Source organism: Prionailurus viverrinus, chromosome B4 (assembly GCF_022837055.1).
Source record: "Prionailurus viverrinus isolate Anna chromosome B4, UM_Priviv_1.0, whole genome shotgun sequence".
Classification (NCBI taxonomy): domain Eukaryota; kingdom Metazoa; phylum Chordata; class Mammalia; order Carnivora; family Felidae; genus Prionailurus; species Prionailurus viverrinus.
The window spans coordinates 115,935,417-115,950,341 of NC_062567.1; positions in this window are offsets into that span (position 1 = coordinate 115,935,417).

The window sequence follows — 14,925 nt, forward strand, 5'->3', positions numbered from 1 at the left end:
CTCTGGGACCAGTTGCACCTTATAGGTAACAAGTTTGGATGCAAAAATCATCTTAATTTCCAAACTGACTCTAGTGCTACCCAGAGAGGAGAAGACTGTAAAGTAATATCCAGTTGTGTGAAGTGTAGCCAGGGTGCATGGTAAGCCTTAAACAGGAAAAGACAGTGAGGATAATGGAAGCTGGTAAAGGGTGTTAAGGACCAGTTGAATCCCCAAATCAGAAGCTAGATTAAGTAAAATCAGGGCTGATGAAAAGCTTTTTGATTTGTGTAGTAAGAGGTTTTCAAGTAAATCTCTGACTGCTATTTGTGTGCTATGACCAGCTCAGGAATCCAGGGTGGGGGAGAGGTGCTGCAATTGTCCATGTGTCTGCAGAAAAAGAGGGTTGAGTTCCATTCTCAAGGAAGTAGCCAAAAATGCAAGTGAAGGAACTGGCTCCTGCTTAGGGAGAAGTTGATGATCCAGGAAGGACTTTTTGATAATAGGAATCACAAAAATATGCTTAAAACTCTACAGAAAGAACCCCAGAGACCAAAGATCTATTTCATAATAGCAGCAGAAAGAGATGGAAAAATCCCAAAGAGAAAAACAGCAGGGGCACAGCCAAATGACAAGAAGGTAGAGGAAATTAGTAAGAGACCAGACATAGCCCATGCCAACCAAAGACTCCAAGTGGCGGGAGGAAAAATTGCAAACTTTCTGGAATGGTGTGGAGAACCTGTGAAAATGAGGGCAAATGAATTGAAACTGAACTTTTCATAGTGAGGAAGATAAATTTCATTTTAGGTGAGGACAGGGGCTGCACGTCATGAAGTGGGGAGAGGCTGCCCATACGTAGTGACTCTACCAGGCCATGCTGTTTCATCTCTAGTTCCTTCCCTACCCCTAAAATCTTCTTTCCACTGTGATAATTCCACAAGGATTGCCACACTATCCTTCTTTCATGCAGCTCACATGGAGGAGAGGAACCCAGGGGAATGGACCAGCATCAGAAGACAGCCCTGGGTCTGAGTAAGTCTTAAATCTAATGCTTACTGCTCACAGCTGCTATTCCTTCACTTGTTAAGTGAGAATAATACATCTCTTTAAAGGCTATTACGAGAACAAAGTAAGAAAAGACATATAAAGCATCTAGCCCTGTGCCTTATACTGAAAGATTCTCAATAACGTCCAGATGTTATTAAAAAGCAAAAGAATTCCACTCTATAGTCCTATAAATTGGTGCCCTAAATACTGTATTCAATTGCTTTGCACAGCATTGAAAAAATAAATTAGACAACTTCTCTATCTGGCCACAAGAGAGTAACAGGATCCAGACTCATCCTCCCACCATAAATAACTAGAAAACTGGACAAAATATGTAAACAACTGCTTTCAGACATTGGACTACAGGCAGCACAGGACTGTGAACCCTGATAAAGGAAAGCAAGAGATGAGCCCTAAGATTGCTCTGGCTTTTCTCCTAATGGTGATTTCTGTATCGATGTACAGAGAGGGGGAACCTAAACAGAGCCCTTCAGTCTCTTGGAGTTGAGGCAACAAAGATCATACATTGGACGAGCTGAGAGAGCTGACATTTTCAGGGGAGAGTATCAGAAAAAATGGAGGCACAAGTGAAAGCTCCTGAAATCTACATGGGGTTCACTTTGAGTCTTTGACTGAATACTTATCTGCCATGAGTAAATTGAAACTATGCAATCTAGCAAAAAACAATTTTCAAGGAAAGAATTCCAGGGAGTTATAAGCCCAAGTTCCCGGAGTTCACATGAGGCTAGGAATTTTTATGTTTCCAGAAGCCAGCCAATATGGAGAGATGGTATTGAATACACAGGGCATTCAGTAGATACTTCAGAACACCCACAGCTTACAAGCGGGACTACCTAGCCCTATGCTTACTATTAAACAAAGCTTAAAACCAAGTCTTGCAAGGATCAAAATGATCCACAAATAACTTCAGAGCCTACCGACACTCTCAAGGAAGAGCATAATAATAATAATAGTAATAATAGTAATAAGCAGCACTCAACCATATAAAACTTATAATGTCCATTATTCAATAAAAATTTCTGGGGCGCCTGGGTGGCGCAGTCGGTTAAGCGTCCGACTTCAGCCAGGTCACGATCTCGCGGTCCGTGAGTTCGAGCCCCGCGTCAGGCTCTGGGCTGATGGCTCAGAGCCTGGAGCCTGTTTCCAATTCTGTGTCTCCCTCTCTCTCTGCCCCTCCCCCGTTCATGCTCTGTCTCTCTCTGTCCCAAAAATAAATAAACGTTGAAAAAAAAATTTTTTTTTTTAAATTTCTGCTAGACATGTAATGCAGGAAATGAGTTTATATGGGAAGAAAACAGTCAGTGTAAACAGATCCATTCACAACAGAGATAACAGAATTAGCAAAGATGTTAAAAATGCTCAATAGGCTCAAATATTTTAAGGAAAAATATGATGTAACAAAAGTACACATAGATGATATAAAAAAGAACCAAATAAAATTAAAAATGGAAAAAGATGTGAAATGAAATTTTACAGGACAGGATTTATAACAGACACTATGAAAAAATATCAATGAACTTGAAAATGTGATAATAGAAACCACCCCCAAATTAAGCATGTAGAGTAAAAAAAAAAAAAAAAAAGCAAAACACCCAAGAACCTCATAGAATGTATCAAGTGATCTAACTATAATTGAAGTCCAAGATAAAAGGTCTGTAGGGAGAACAAAACATATACCTAAGGAAATTATGGCAAGAAAATTTCTAAATTTGATAAAAATCATAAATCAATATAGATCCAAGTAAGTCAGGAAACAGTATATAGGAAAAAGAAAAAAGGGCACCCCAAATTGATTAAAGCTGAATTGCTGTAAAACAGAGATAGAGAATAATCCTAAAAGTAGTCAAAAGAAAAATACCAAATAGGTATAGAAGAATAAAGGTAAGAATCATCTCAGACTTCATGGAAATTATGGAAACCAGAGACAGTAGAATGATGTATTTCCTTACTTATTTTTAAATGTTTGTTTGTTTGTTTGTTTGTTTATTGAGAGAGTAGGCAGGGGAAGGGCATAGAGAGAGGAAGAGAGAGAGAATTCCAAGCAGACTTCACACTGTCAGCACAGAGCCAGATGCAGGGTTCGAATCCACAAACTGTGAGATCATGACCTGAGCCAATATCAAGAGTTGGATGCTTAACCGAAAAAGCCACCTAGGTGCCCTAATAGAATGATATATTTAGAGTTTTGAAAGAAAAATAACACTGTTGTTCTAGAATTCTACACCCAGTAAAAATATCTTCCAAAAATAAAATGAAAAGAGGGTGTTTTTAAACCCACCAGAGCTAACAGAATTTGTTGCTACCAGACCTGAACTATAAGAAATATTAAAGGAGATTCTTCAGGCAAAGGGAACATAATACCAGATGAAAATTTGAATTTACAAAAAGGAATGAAGAATGTAGCAAGTGGTAAATATATTGGAATATATAAAAAAACATTTTTTAACTTTTAAAATTCTTTAAAGAATACTCATTTAAGGTCAAAACAATATATCATGGGGTTTATAACATATAAAGGAAAAATGCATGGCAACAATAGCACCAAATCTGGGAGAGGAAAAATAGATGCTTACATTATAGATGAAGTGCTATAATATTATTTTATATAGACTGTGCTTAAAAATGTAGTTGCAAACCCTGGAGAAACCACTAAAAAAAAAAAAAAAAAAGAAAAACAAAAAACCAGATAAAGTTAATAAATAAGTCATGAAAATAAAATGTAACCATAAAAATGCTCAATAAATTCAAAAGAAAGCAGGAAAAGCAAATAAGTGAACAGAAACAAGTAGGACAAATAGAAAGACATAAAGATAATAGATATAAATGGAACCATATTGATAATTACATTGAAATCTGATCTTTCAGACCGGATAAGAAAGCTGCTATGGTCTGAATGTTTGTGTCCCCCACAAAATTCATATGTTGAAGTTCTAATACCCAATGTTATGATTTTTGTTTGTGGGGTGGGGGTGGGGGTGCTTTGGCGGTGATTAGGTCATGAGAATGGAGCCTTCATAAATGGGAATAGTGCTGTTATGAGAGGTTCCACGGAACTCCCTAGCCCCTTTCATAATGTGCAAACACAGAGAAAAGTCTACAGCCTGAAAGAAGGCCCTCACCTGATGATGCCAGCACCATGATCTTGGACTTCCCAACCTCCAGAACTGTGAGAAATAAATTTCTTTTGTTTGTAAGCTACCTGTCTGTGGTATTTTACTATAGCAACCGGAACAGACGAAGACAAAAGCAAACCCCCAAAACATGCCATGTATAAGAAATTGACTTTAAGGGGCACCTGGGTGGCTCAGTTGGTTAAGCATCTAACTCTTGATTTTAGCACAGGTCATGATCTCACTGTTCATGAGATTGAGCCCCATGTCGGGCTCAGTGTGGAGCTTGTTTGGGATTCTCTCTCTTCCTCTCCATCTAGCCCCCCGCCTCAAAATAAATACAAAAACTTAAGAAAAGAAATTGACTTTAAATATAAACAGATAGTTTAAAAATAAAAGTAAGGGAAAGATACACAACACAACACCAATTATAGAGTAGTTAGAATGGCTAAATTAGAATCAAAGAAAGTAGAACAAGAGATATTACCAGTGGTAAAAGGGACATAACCTAATAAAGCACCAATTCATGAAGAAGAAATAACAAATTTAAAGGTACGTGCATCTAGCAACAGAATTTCAAATACATTAAACATAGAAGAAAGGAAGAAATAAACATATTCACAATTACAGTTGCAGATTTAAAACCCCTTTCTCAACAACTGATAGAATAGACAAAAATATCAGGAAGGACATAGGAGACTTGAACACTATCAATGGACAACCTTATCAATCAACTTGACCAAATTTTAAATATTAGAACATTTCATCCAATAAGAGTAGAATATATATTCTTTTTCAGTGCATACATATATTCACTAAGACATTATATTCTGAGTCCTAAGAAAACAAAATTGCAGTCATAGGAAATATATTTTAAAACCACACAGAATTAAATTGAATATCAAAAATTATATCTTTAAAATCTTCAAATATTTGGAAACAAATTAGCCTACTTGCATATAGTTTATTAGTTAAAGAAGAAATCACAAGAAAAATTGAAAATATTTTGAACTGTAAGAAAATAAACACAAACATCAAATTTTCTGGATGCAACCAGAGAAATAATTAAAGAAAAATGAATACCTTTAAATGCTTACATTGAAAAGAATAAAGGTCTAAAATAAAATATTTAAGCCTCTGTTATAAAAAGAAAACAGATAAAGAACAGGAGCAAAATAAGCAGAGAAAAGGAAATAGCAAAGATAAGATACAAATCAATAAAATAGAAAATGGATAATTAGTAGAGAAAAACCAATAACATTAAAAGTTGGCTTTTTGAAAAGGTCAATAAAATTAATAAATCTCAGTTAGACTGTCCTTTAAGGTGGGGGGGCAGTGGAGGAGTAATGGGAAATGAAAGGGAAAATATCACTACAGAAGCTACAGATATTAAAAGAATAATTAGGGATACATATATTTTTAAATGTATTTATTTAAATCCAAGTTAGTTAACCTACAGTGTAGTAGTGGTTTCAGGAGTAAAACCCAGTGATTCATCACTTACATATAACTCCCAATACTCATCCCAACAAGTGCCCTCCTTAATGCCCATCACCCATTTAGCCCTCCCTCACCCATCTCCCCCTCCAGCAACCCTGGGTTTATTCTCTGCATTTAAGTCTCTTATGGCTTGCCTCCCTTTCTGTTTTTATCTTATTTTTCCTTCTCTTCTCATTAAGGGATATTTAAACAATTTCATGCTGCTGAAGTTGACATCCTAGATGAAATGGATACATTCTTTGGAAGACACAAATTACAGAACTTAGGAAGAAATAGAAAATTTCAAAGCTCTTCAATTTTAAGAACTAAATTCATACATTAAAACTTTTCTCAAAAGAAAACCCCAGACCCAGATCAATTCACTGGTAAATTTTACCAGACATTTAAGGAAGACTTAAGACCAATCCTAAAACACTGTAAGAAAGAAAAAGCGACAGAATATTCTTCAAAAGCATAGAATCAAGAAGTTCCTCAACAAATGTTAAAATCAAAGCTAATTATGTAAAATAATAACATATAATGATCAAGTGGAATGCAAGATTGGTCTAACATTTGAAAATCAATAACCTTAATCCATCACCATTATAATTTACCAATGCAAGTTTTTTTTTATGAAATTTATTGACAAATTGGTTTCCATACAACACCCAGTGCTCATCCCAAAAGGTGCCCTCCTCAATACCCATCACCCACCCTCTCCTCCCTCCCACCCCCCATCAACCCTCAGTTTGTTCTCAGTTTTTAACAGTCTCTTATGCTTTGGCTCTCTCCCATTCTAACCTCTTTTTTTTTTTTTCCTTCCCCTCCCCCATGGGTTCCTGTTAAGTTTCTCAGGAGCCACATAAGAGTGAAACCATATGGTATCTGTATTTCTCTGTATGGCTTATTTCACTTAGCATCACACTCTCCAGTTCCATCCACGTTGCTACAAAAGGCCATATTTCATTTTTTCTCATTGCCACGTAATATTCCATTGTGTATATAAACCACAATTTCTTTATCCATTCATCAGTTGATGGACATTTAGGCTCTTTCCATAATTTGGCTATTGTTGAGAGTGCTGCTATGAACATTGGGGTACAAGTGGCCCTATGCATCAGCGCTCCTGTATCCCTTGGATAAATTCCTAGCAGTGCTATTGCTGGGTCATAGGGTAGGTCTATTTTTAATTTTCTGAGGAACCTCCACACTGCTTTCCAGAGCGGCTGCACCAATTTGCATTCCCACCAACAGTGCAAGAGGGTTCCCGTTTCTCCACATCCTCTCCAGCATCTATAGTCTCCTGATTTGTTCATTTTGGCCACTCTGACTGGCGTGAGGTGATACCTGAGTGTGGTTTTGATTTGTATTTCCCTGATAAGGAGCGACGCTGAACATCTTTTCATGTGCCTGTTGGCCATCCGGATGTCTTCTTTAGAGAAGTATCTATTCATGTTTTCTGCCCATTTCTTCACTGGGTTATTTGTTTTTCAGGTGTGGAGTTTGGCGAGTTCTTTATAGATTTTGGATACTAGCCCTTTGTCCGATATGTCATTTGCGAATATCTTTTCCCATTCCGTTGGTTGCCTTTTAGTTTTGTTGGTTGTTTCCTTTGCTGTGCAGAAGCTTTTTATCTTCATAAGGTCCCAGTAATTCACTTTTGCTTTTAATTCCCTTGCCTTTGGGGATGTGTCGAGTAAGAGATTGCTACGGATGAGGTCAGAGAGGTCTTTTCCTGCTTTCTCCTCTAAGGTTTTGATGGTTTCCTGTCTCACATTTAGGTCCTTTATCCATTTTGAGTTTATTTTTGTGAATGGTGTGAGAAAGTGGTCTAGTTTCAACCTTCTGCATGTTGCTGTCCAGTTCTCCCAGCACCATTTGTTAAAGAGGCTGTCTTTTTTCCATTGGATGTTCTTTCCTGCTTTGTCAAAGATGAGTTGGCCATACGTTTGTGGGTCTAGTTCTGGGGTTTCTATTCTATTCCATTGGTCTATGTGTCTGTTTTGGTGCCAATACCATGCTGTCTTGATGATGACAGCTTTGTAGTAGAGGCTAAAGTCTGGGATTGTGATGCCTCCTGCTTTGGTCTTCTTCTTCAAAATTCCTTTGGCTATTCGGGGCCTTTTGTGGTTCCATATGAATTTTAGGATGGCTTGTTCTAGTTTCGAGAAGAATGCTGGTGCAATTTTGATTGGGATTGCATTGAATGTGTAGATAGCTTTGGGTAGTATTGACATTTTGACAATATTTATTCTTCCAATCCATGAGCAGGGAATGTCTTTCCATTTATTTAAATCTTCTTCAATTTCCTTCATAAGCTTTCTATAGTTTTCAGCATACAGATCCTTTACATCTTTGGTTAGATTTATTCCTAGGTATTTTATGCTTCTTGGTGCAATTGTGAATGGGATCAGTTTCTTTATTTGTCTTTCTGTTGCTTCATTGTTAGTGTATAAGAATGCAACTGATTTCTGTACATTGATTTTGTATCCTGCAACTTTGCTGAATTCCTGTATCAGTTCTAGCAGACTTTTGGTGGAGTCTATCGGATTTTCCATGTATAATATCATGTCATCTGCAAAAAGCGAAAGCTTGACTTCATCTTTGCCAATTTTGATGCCTTTGATTTCCTTTTGTTGTCTGATTGCTGATGCTAGAACTTCCAGCACTATGTTAAACAGCAGCGGTGAGAGTGGGCATCCCTGTCGTGTTCCTGATCTCAGGGAAAAAGCTCTCAGTTTTTCCCCGTTGAGGATGATGTTAGCTGTGGGCTTTTCATAAATGGCTTTTATGATCCTTAAGTATGTTCCTTCTATCCCGACTTTCTCAAGGGTTTTTATTAAGAAAGGGTGCTGGATTTTGTCGAAGGCCTTTTCTGCATCGATTGACAGGATCATATGGTTCTTCTCTCTTTTTTTGTTAATGTGATGTATCACGTTGATTGATTTGCGAATGTTGAACCAGCCCTGCATCCCAGGAATGAATCCCACTTGATCATGGTGAATAATTCTTTTTATATGCCGTTGAATTCAATTTGCTAGTATCTTGTTGAGAATTTTTGCATCCATATTCATCAGGGATATTGGCCTGTAGTTCTCTTTTTTTACTGGGTCTCTGTCTGGTTTAGTAATCAAAGTAATACTGGCTTCATAGAATGAGTCTGGTAGTTTTCCTTCCCTTTCTATTTCTTGGAATAGCTTGAGAAGGATAGGTATTATCTCTGCTTTAAACGTCTGGTAGAACTCCCCTGGGAAGCCATCTGGTCCTGGACTCTTATTTGTTGGGAGATTTTTGATAACCGATTCAATTTCTTCGCTGGTTATGGGTCTGTTCAAGCTTTCTATTTCCTCCTGATTGAGTTTTGGAAGAGTGTGGGTGTTCAGGAATTTGTCCATTTCTTCCAGGTTGTCCAATTTGTTGGCATATAAGTTTTCATAGTATTCCCTGATAATTGTTTGTATCTCTGAGGGATTGGTTGTAATCATTCCATTTTCATTCATGATTTTATCTATTTGGGTCATCTCCCTTTTCTTTTTGAGAAGCCTGGCTAGAGGTTTGTCAATTTTGTTTATTTTTTCAAAAAACCAACTCTTGGTTTCGTTGATCTGCTCTACAGTTTTTTTAGTTTCTATATTGTTTATTTCTGCTCTGATCTTTATTATTTCTCTTCTTCTGCTGGGCTTAGGCTGCCTTTGCTGTTCTGCTTCTAGTTCCTTTAGGTGTGCTGTTAGATTTTGTATTAGGGATTTTTCTTGTTTCTTGAGATAGGCCTGGATTGCAATGTATTTTCCTCTCAGGACTGCCTTTGCTGCGTCCCAAAGCGTTTGGATTGTTGTATTTTCATTTTCGTTTGTTTCCATATATTTTTTAATTTCTTCTCTAATTGTCTGGTTGACCCACTCATTCGTTAGTAGGGTGTTCTTTAACCTCCATGCTTTTGGAGGTTTTCCAGACTTTTTTCTGTGGTTGATTTCAAGCTTCATAGCATTGTGGTCTGAAAGTAAGCATGGTAGGGGCGCCTGGGTGGCGCAGTCGGTTAAGCGTCCGACTTCAGCCAGGTCACGATCTCGCGGTCCGTGAGTTCGAGCCCCGCGTCGGGCTCTGGGCTGATGGCTCAGAGCCTGGAGCCTGTTTCCAATTCTGTGTCTCCCTCTCTCTCTGCCCCTCCCCCGTTCATGCTCTGTCTCTCTCTGTCCCAAAAATAAATAAACGTTGAAAAAAAAAAATTAAAAAAAAAAAAAAAAAAAGAAAGTAAGCATGGTATAATTTCAATTCTTGTAAACTTATGAAGGGCTGTTTTGTGACCCAGTATATGATCTATCTTGGAGAATGTTCCATGTGCACTCGAGAAGAAAGTATATTCTGTTGCTTTGGGATGCAGAGTTCTAAATATATCTGTCAAGTCCATCTGATCCAATGTCTCATTCAGGGCCCTCGTTTCTTTATTGACCGTGTGTCTAGATGATCTATCCATTTCTGTAAGTGGTGTATTAAAGTCCCCTGCAATTACCACATTCTTATCAATAAGGTTGCTTGTGTTTATGAGTAATTGTTTTATATATTTGGGGGCTCCGGTATTCGGTGCATAGACATTTATAATTGTTAGCTCTTCCTGATGGATAGACCCTGTAACTATTATATAATGTCCTTCTTCATCTCTTGTTACAGCCTTTAATTTAAAGTCTAGTTTGTCTGATATAAGTATGGCTACTCCAGCTTTCTTTTGGCTTCCAGTCGCATGATAAATAGTTCTCCATCCCCTCACTCTCAATCTAAAGGTGTCCTCAGGTCTAAAATGAGTCTCTTGTAGACAGCAAATAGATGGGTCTTGTTTTTTTATCCATTCTGATACCCTATGTCTTTTGGTTGGCACATTTAATCCATTTACATTCAGTGTTATTATAGAAAGATATGGGTTTAGAGTCATTGTGATGTCTGTATGTTTTATGCTTGTAGTGATGTCTCTGGGACTTTGTCTCACAGGGTCCCCCTTAGGATCTCTTGTAGGGCTGGTTTAGTGGTGACAAATTCCTTCAGTTTTTGTTTGTTTGGGAAGACCTTTATCTCTCCTTCTATTCTAAATGACAGACTTGCTGGATAGAGGATTCTTGGCTGCATATTTTTTCTGTCTAGCACCCTGAAAATCTCGTGCCAATTCTTTCTGGCCTGCCAAGTTTCAAAAGAGAGATCAGTCATGAGTCTTATAGGTCTCCCTTTATATGTGAGGGCACGTTTACCCCTCGCTGCTTTCAGAATTTTCTCTTTATCCTTGTATTTTGCCAGTTTCACTATGATATGTCGTGCAGAAGATCGATTCAAGTTACGTCTGAAGGGAGTTCTCTGTGCCTCTTGGATTTCAATGCCTTTTTCCTTCCCCAGTTCAGGGAAGTTCTCAGCTATTATTTCTTCAAGTACCCCTTCAGCCCCTTTCCCTCTCTCTTCCTCCTCTGGGATACCAATTATGCGTATATTATTTCTTTTTAGTGTATCACTTAGTTCTCTAATTTTCCCCTCATACTCCTGGATTTTTTTATCTCTCTTTTTCTCAGCTTCCTCTTTTTCCATAACTTTATCTTCTAGTTCACCTATTCTCTCCTCTGCCTCTTCAAGCCGAGCTGTGGTGGTTTCCATCTTGTTATGCATTTCGTTTAAAGCATTTTTCAGCTCCTCGTGACTGTTCCTTAGTCCCTTGATCTCTGTAGCAAGAGATTCTCTGCTGTCCTGTATACTGTTTTCAAGCCCAGCGATTAATTTTATGACTATTATTCTAAATTCACTTTCTGTTATGTTATTTAAGTCCTTTTTGATCAGCTCATTAGCTGTTGTTATTTCCTGGAGATTCTTCTGAGGGGAGTTCTTCCGCTTGGTCATTTTGGATAGTCCCTGGCGTGGTGAGGACCTGCAGGGCACTTCCCCTGTGCTGTGGTGTATAACTGGAGTTGGTGGGCGGGGCCGCAATCAGACCTGATGTCTGCCCCCAGCCCACCGCTGGGGCCACAGTCAGACTGGTGTGTGCCTTCTCTTCCCCTCTCCTAGGGGTGGGATTCACTGTGGGGTGGTGTGGCTCATCTGGGCTACTTGCACCCTGCCAGGCTTGTGATGCTGGGGATCTGGCGTATTAGCTGGGGTGGGTAGGGAAGGTGCTCGGGGGCAGGAGGGGCAGGCTTAGATCGCTTCTCCTTAGGTATCCACTTCAGGAGGGGCCCTGTGGCAGCGGGAGGGAGTCAGATCCGCTGCCGGAGGTTTGGCTCCGCAGAAGCGCAGAGTTGGGTGTTTGCGCGGAGCGAGCAAGTTCCCTGGCAGGAACCGGTTCCCTTTGGGATTTCGGCTGGGGGATGGGCGGGGGAGATGGCGCTGGCGAGCGCCTTTGTTCCCCACCAAACTGAGCTCTGTTGTCAGGGGGCTCAGCAGCTCTCCCTCTGGTTGTCCTCCAGCCTTCCCGCTTTCCGAGCAGAGCTGTTAACTTATGACCTCCCAGACGCTAAGTCGCGCTTGATGTGGGAACACAGTCCGTCAGGCCCCTCCGCTTTTGCAAGCCAGACTCGGGGGCTCTGCTTGGCCGGCGAGCCGCCCCTCCGCCCCGGCTCCCTCCCGCCAGTCCGTGGAGCGAGCACCGCCTCGCTGCCCTTCCTACCCTCTTGCGTGGGCCTCTCGTCTGCGTTTGGCTCCGGCGACTCCGTTCTGCTAATCCTCTGGCGGTTTTCTGGGTTATTTAGGCAGGTGTAGATGGAATCTAAGTGATCAGTAGGACGTGCGGTGAGCCCAGCGTCCTCCTAAGCCGCCATCTTGCCGCAACTCCTCCCCAATGCAAGTTTTTAACGAAATAAAGAAGTATATGGTTACCTTAACAGATGCAGGAAAAGCATGCAAAAATTCAATATCCATTCATAACAAAAATTAGTGGAATTAGATATAGAAAGAAATCTTTTTAATTTGGAGAGAGAGCATCTTCTGCTAACACTTTACTTAAAGTTGAAAGACCGATTGCTTTCTTACTAAGAATGGGAACTAGGCAAGTATATTCACTCTTACGATTTCTATTCAACATTGTCCTGGAGGTGCTAGCCAGTGCAATTAAAAAAGAAAAAGGATTATAAGCACACAGATTCAAAGGGAAAAGTAAAATTCTCTTTTTCCTTGTACACATCAAAGATCCCCAAAATTTTATAGAAATGTTAGTAGAACTAAGTCATTTTAACACCATTGTTAAAATACATAAAGCAAAATATTAAAATCAAGTTTTTCTCCATACGAGAAATAAACGATTGGGATATGAAATTTCAAAATACCACACCATTTAGAATTTCATCATGAATGTTCACAGAAGTTTTGTTTATGATAGTAAAAGCATGAGAAATGAGCCATATGTCCATGAATAGGTGAATAGATGTTTTTAAAATAATTTTTTAATGGTACAACCTTATGATGGAAGACTACTTAGCAGAAAAAAAAAACAAAAAATGGGTGAATCTCAAATGCATTTATGCTAAAATAAAGAAGCTAGACATGTAATAGTTTCTATTGCCCAGTTCAACTTTTATGAAACTCTAGAGAAGACGAATCTAATATATAGTGAATGAAAGCAGAGCAGTGGCCTGCCTTGGGCTTGGGGGTGAGGAGGATATTAGATGAGAAAGGAAATAATTGAATCTCATATGTTGGTAAAAAGATTCTTTACCTTGATTTTGTTGGTGGTTACAAAAATTTATCAAAACCCATTGAACTATATAATTAAAATGGTCACATTTTATCTTATATAAATGCTATCACAATAAAGTAGGCTTAAAAACAAGTTGAACTTGTCATTCTCTCTCCATTTAGGCTCAGTCTTATGAATTCCTATTACCTCATGACAAGCCCACTTTATTCTACGACAGAGCCAGGATCAGGGTGAGGCAAGAGAGGAAAGGAGGCCTTCACGGTCAGTGTCATCCACACAACCCTGCTCTTTTGCATTACTTGCCTTGCTCTTGAAGACATTTCTTTGTGATGCTTGACTCACAATCCCTTGTGGTCTGGCTTCTACTCTCACTGTTCTCCCAAAGCTCACCAAAAACAACCGATTTTCTGTGCTTCTAATTTGCCATCTCCATAACTTTGAGCAATGTTAGCTATGCTATTCACCTTGAAATCTTTTATCCTCTTTAGCTCCCAATTATAGGAAGTCACTGCTTTTCTGTATACTCTCCATTGGCTTGTCCATCCACCACTGTTGTGGTGACAATTATTTGACCCTTCAGGAGGCTTCTGTATCTTCCTTTGAACTTTGCCTTCTATCCTCAGCTCTAGTTCCAAATGTTGTCCAGCTACTGCACAGTCACACAGGAAGTCTCATGTTTGCATCACACTTCACTGTATAAATCCAAATTCATCCACTTTGCTCCAACTTACCTTCTGACCTCTCTCCTCACATGTTCTCCTGGTCTCATTACTCCCTTCCACCACCACCACATCCAGTCAGTCCCATGGCTCACAGATGTCACCTCTTCTCCATTTTCGCTGCTGTCATCCATCTCCCCTTATGCTCACAGCTCAGGATCTTTCACAAGTGTTGCTTAAATGGCCTCCAGATTGCTCTGTGCCTCCCAGTCTTTCCTATGCTAATACGTCCCGCCCCCGACATCATCTTCCTGAAGGATCCATCTAATAATGCCACTCTCAATTCAAAATTCTTGAATGACACTCTTTCGTGTGCAGAATAGAAGCTGGATTTCCTAGTTTGTGTCCCAGGTTCTCCATTCTTTTGCCTAAATCCCCCTTTCACTCTTGTCTCCCACTCGTCTCCTACTCAAATCATCTAAGAGAAAAATTGCACTTTCCCTCACTATACATTCTTCTATGTTTTAGCCTCTGTTGCTGATGATTGTATCAGTCTGCCAGGGTTGACAGAACAAAGCACCGCAATGGAATGGCTTAAACAATAGAAATTTGTTCCTTGCGGTTCTGGAGGCTGGAAGTCTGAGATCAAGTCAGCAGAGCTGGTTTCTCCTGAGGTCTCTTTTCTTGGATCAAGATGGTCAACTTCTCCCTGTGTCTTCACATGGTCTTCCCTCTGTGTACCTGGGTTCTAAGCTCTTCTTATAAGAACATTAGTCACACTGGGACAGGCCCACCGGTATGAGCTCATTTTTATTTAATTACCTCCTTAAAGACCCTATCTTCAAATATAGTCACATTCTGAGGTACTGGGGGTTAGTATTTCACCATATGAATTTTTCGGGGGTGGGGGGGAATACAATTCAGTCCATAACAATGCTCATTGCTTCGGTACATATTTGTTCTCTATCAC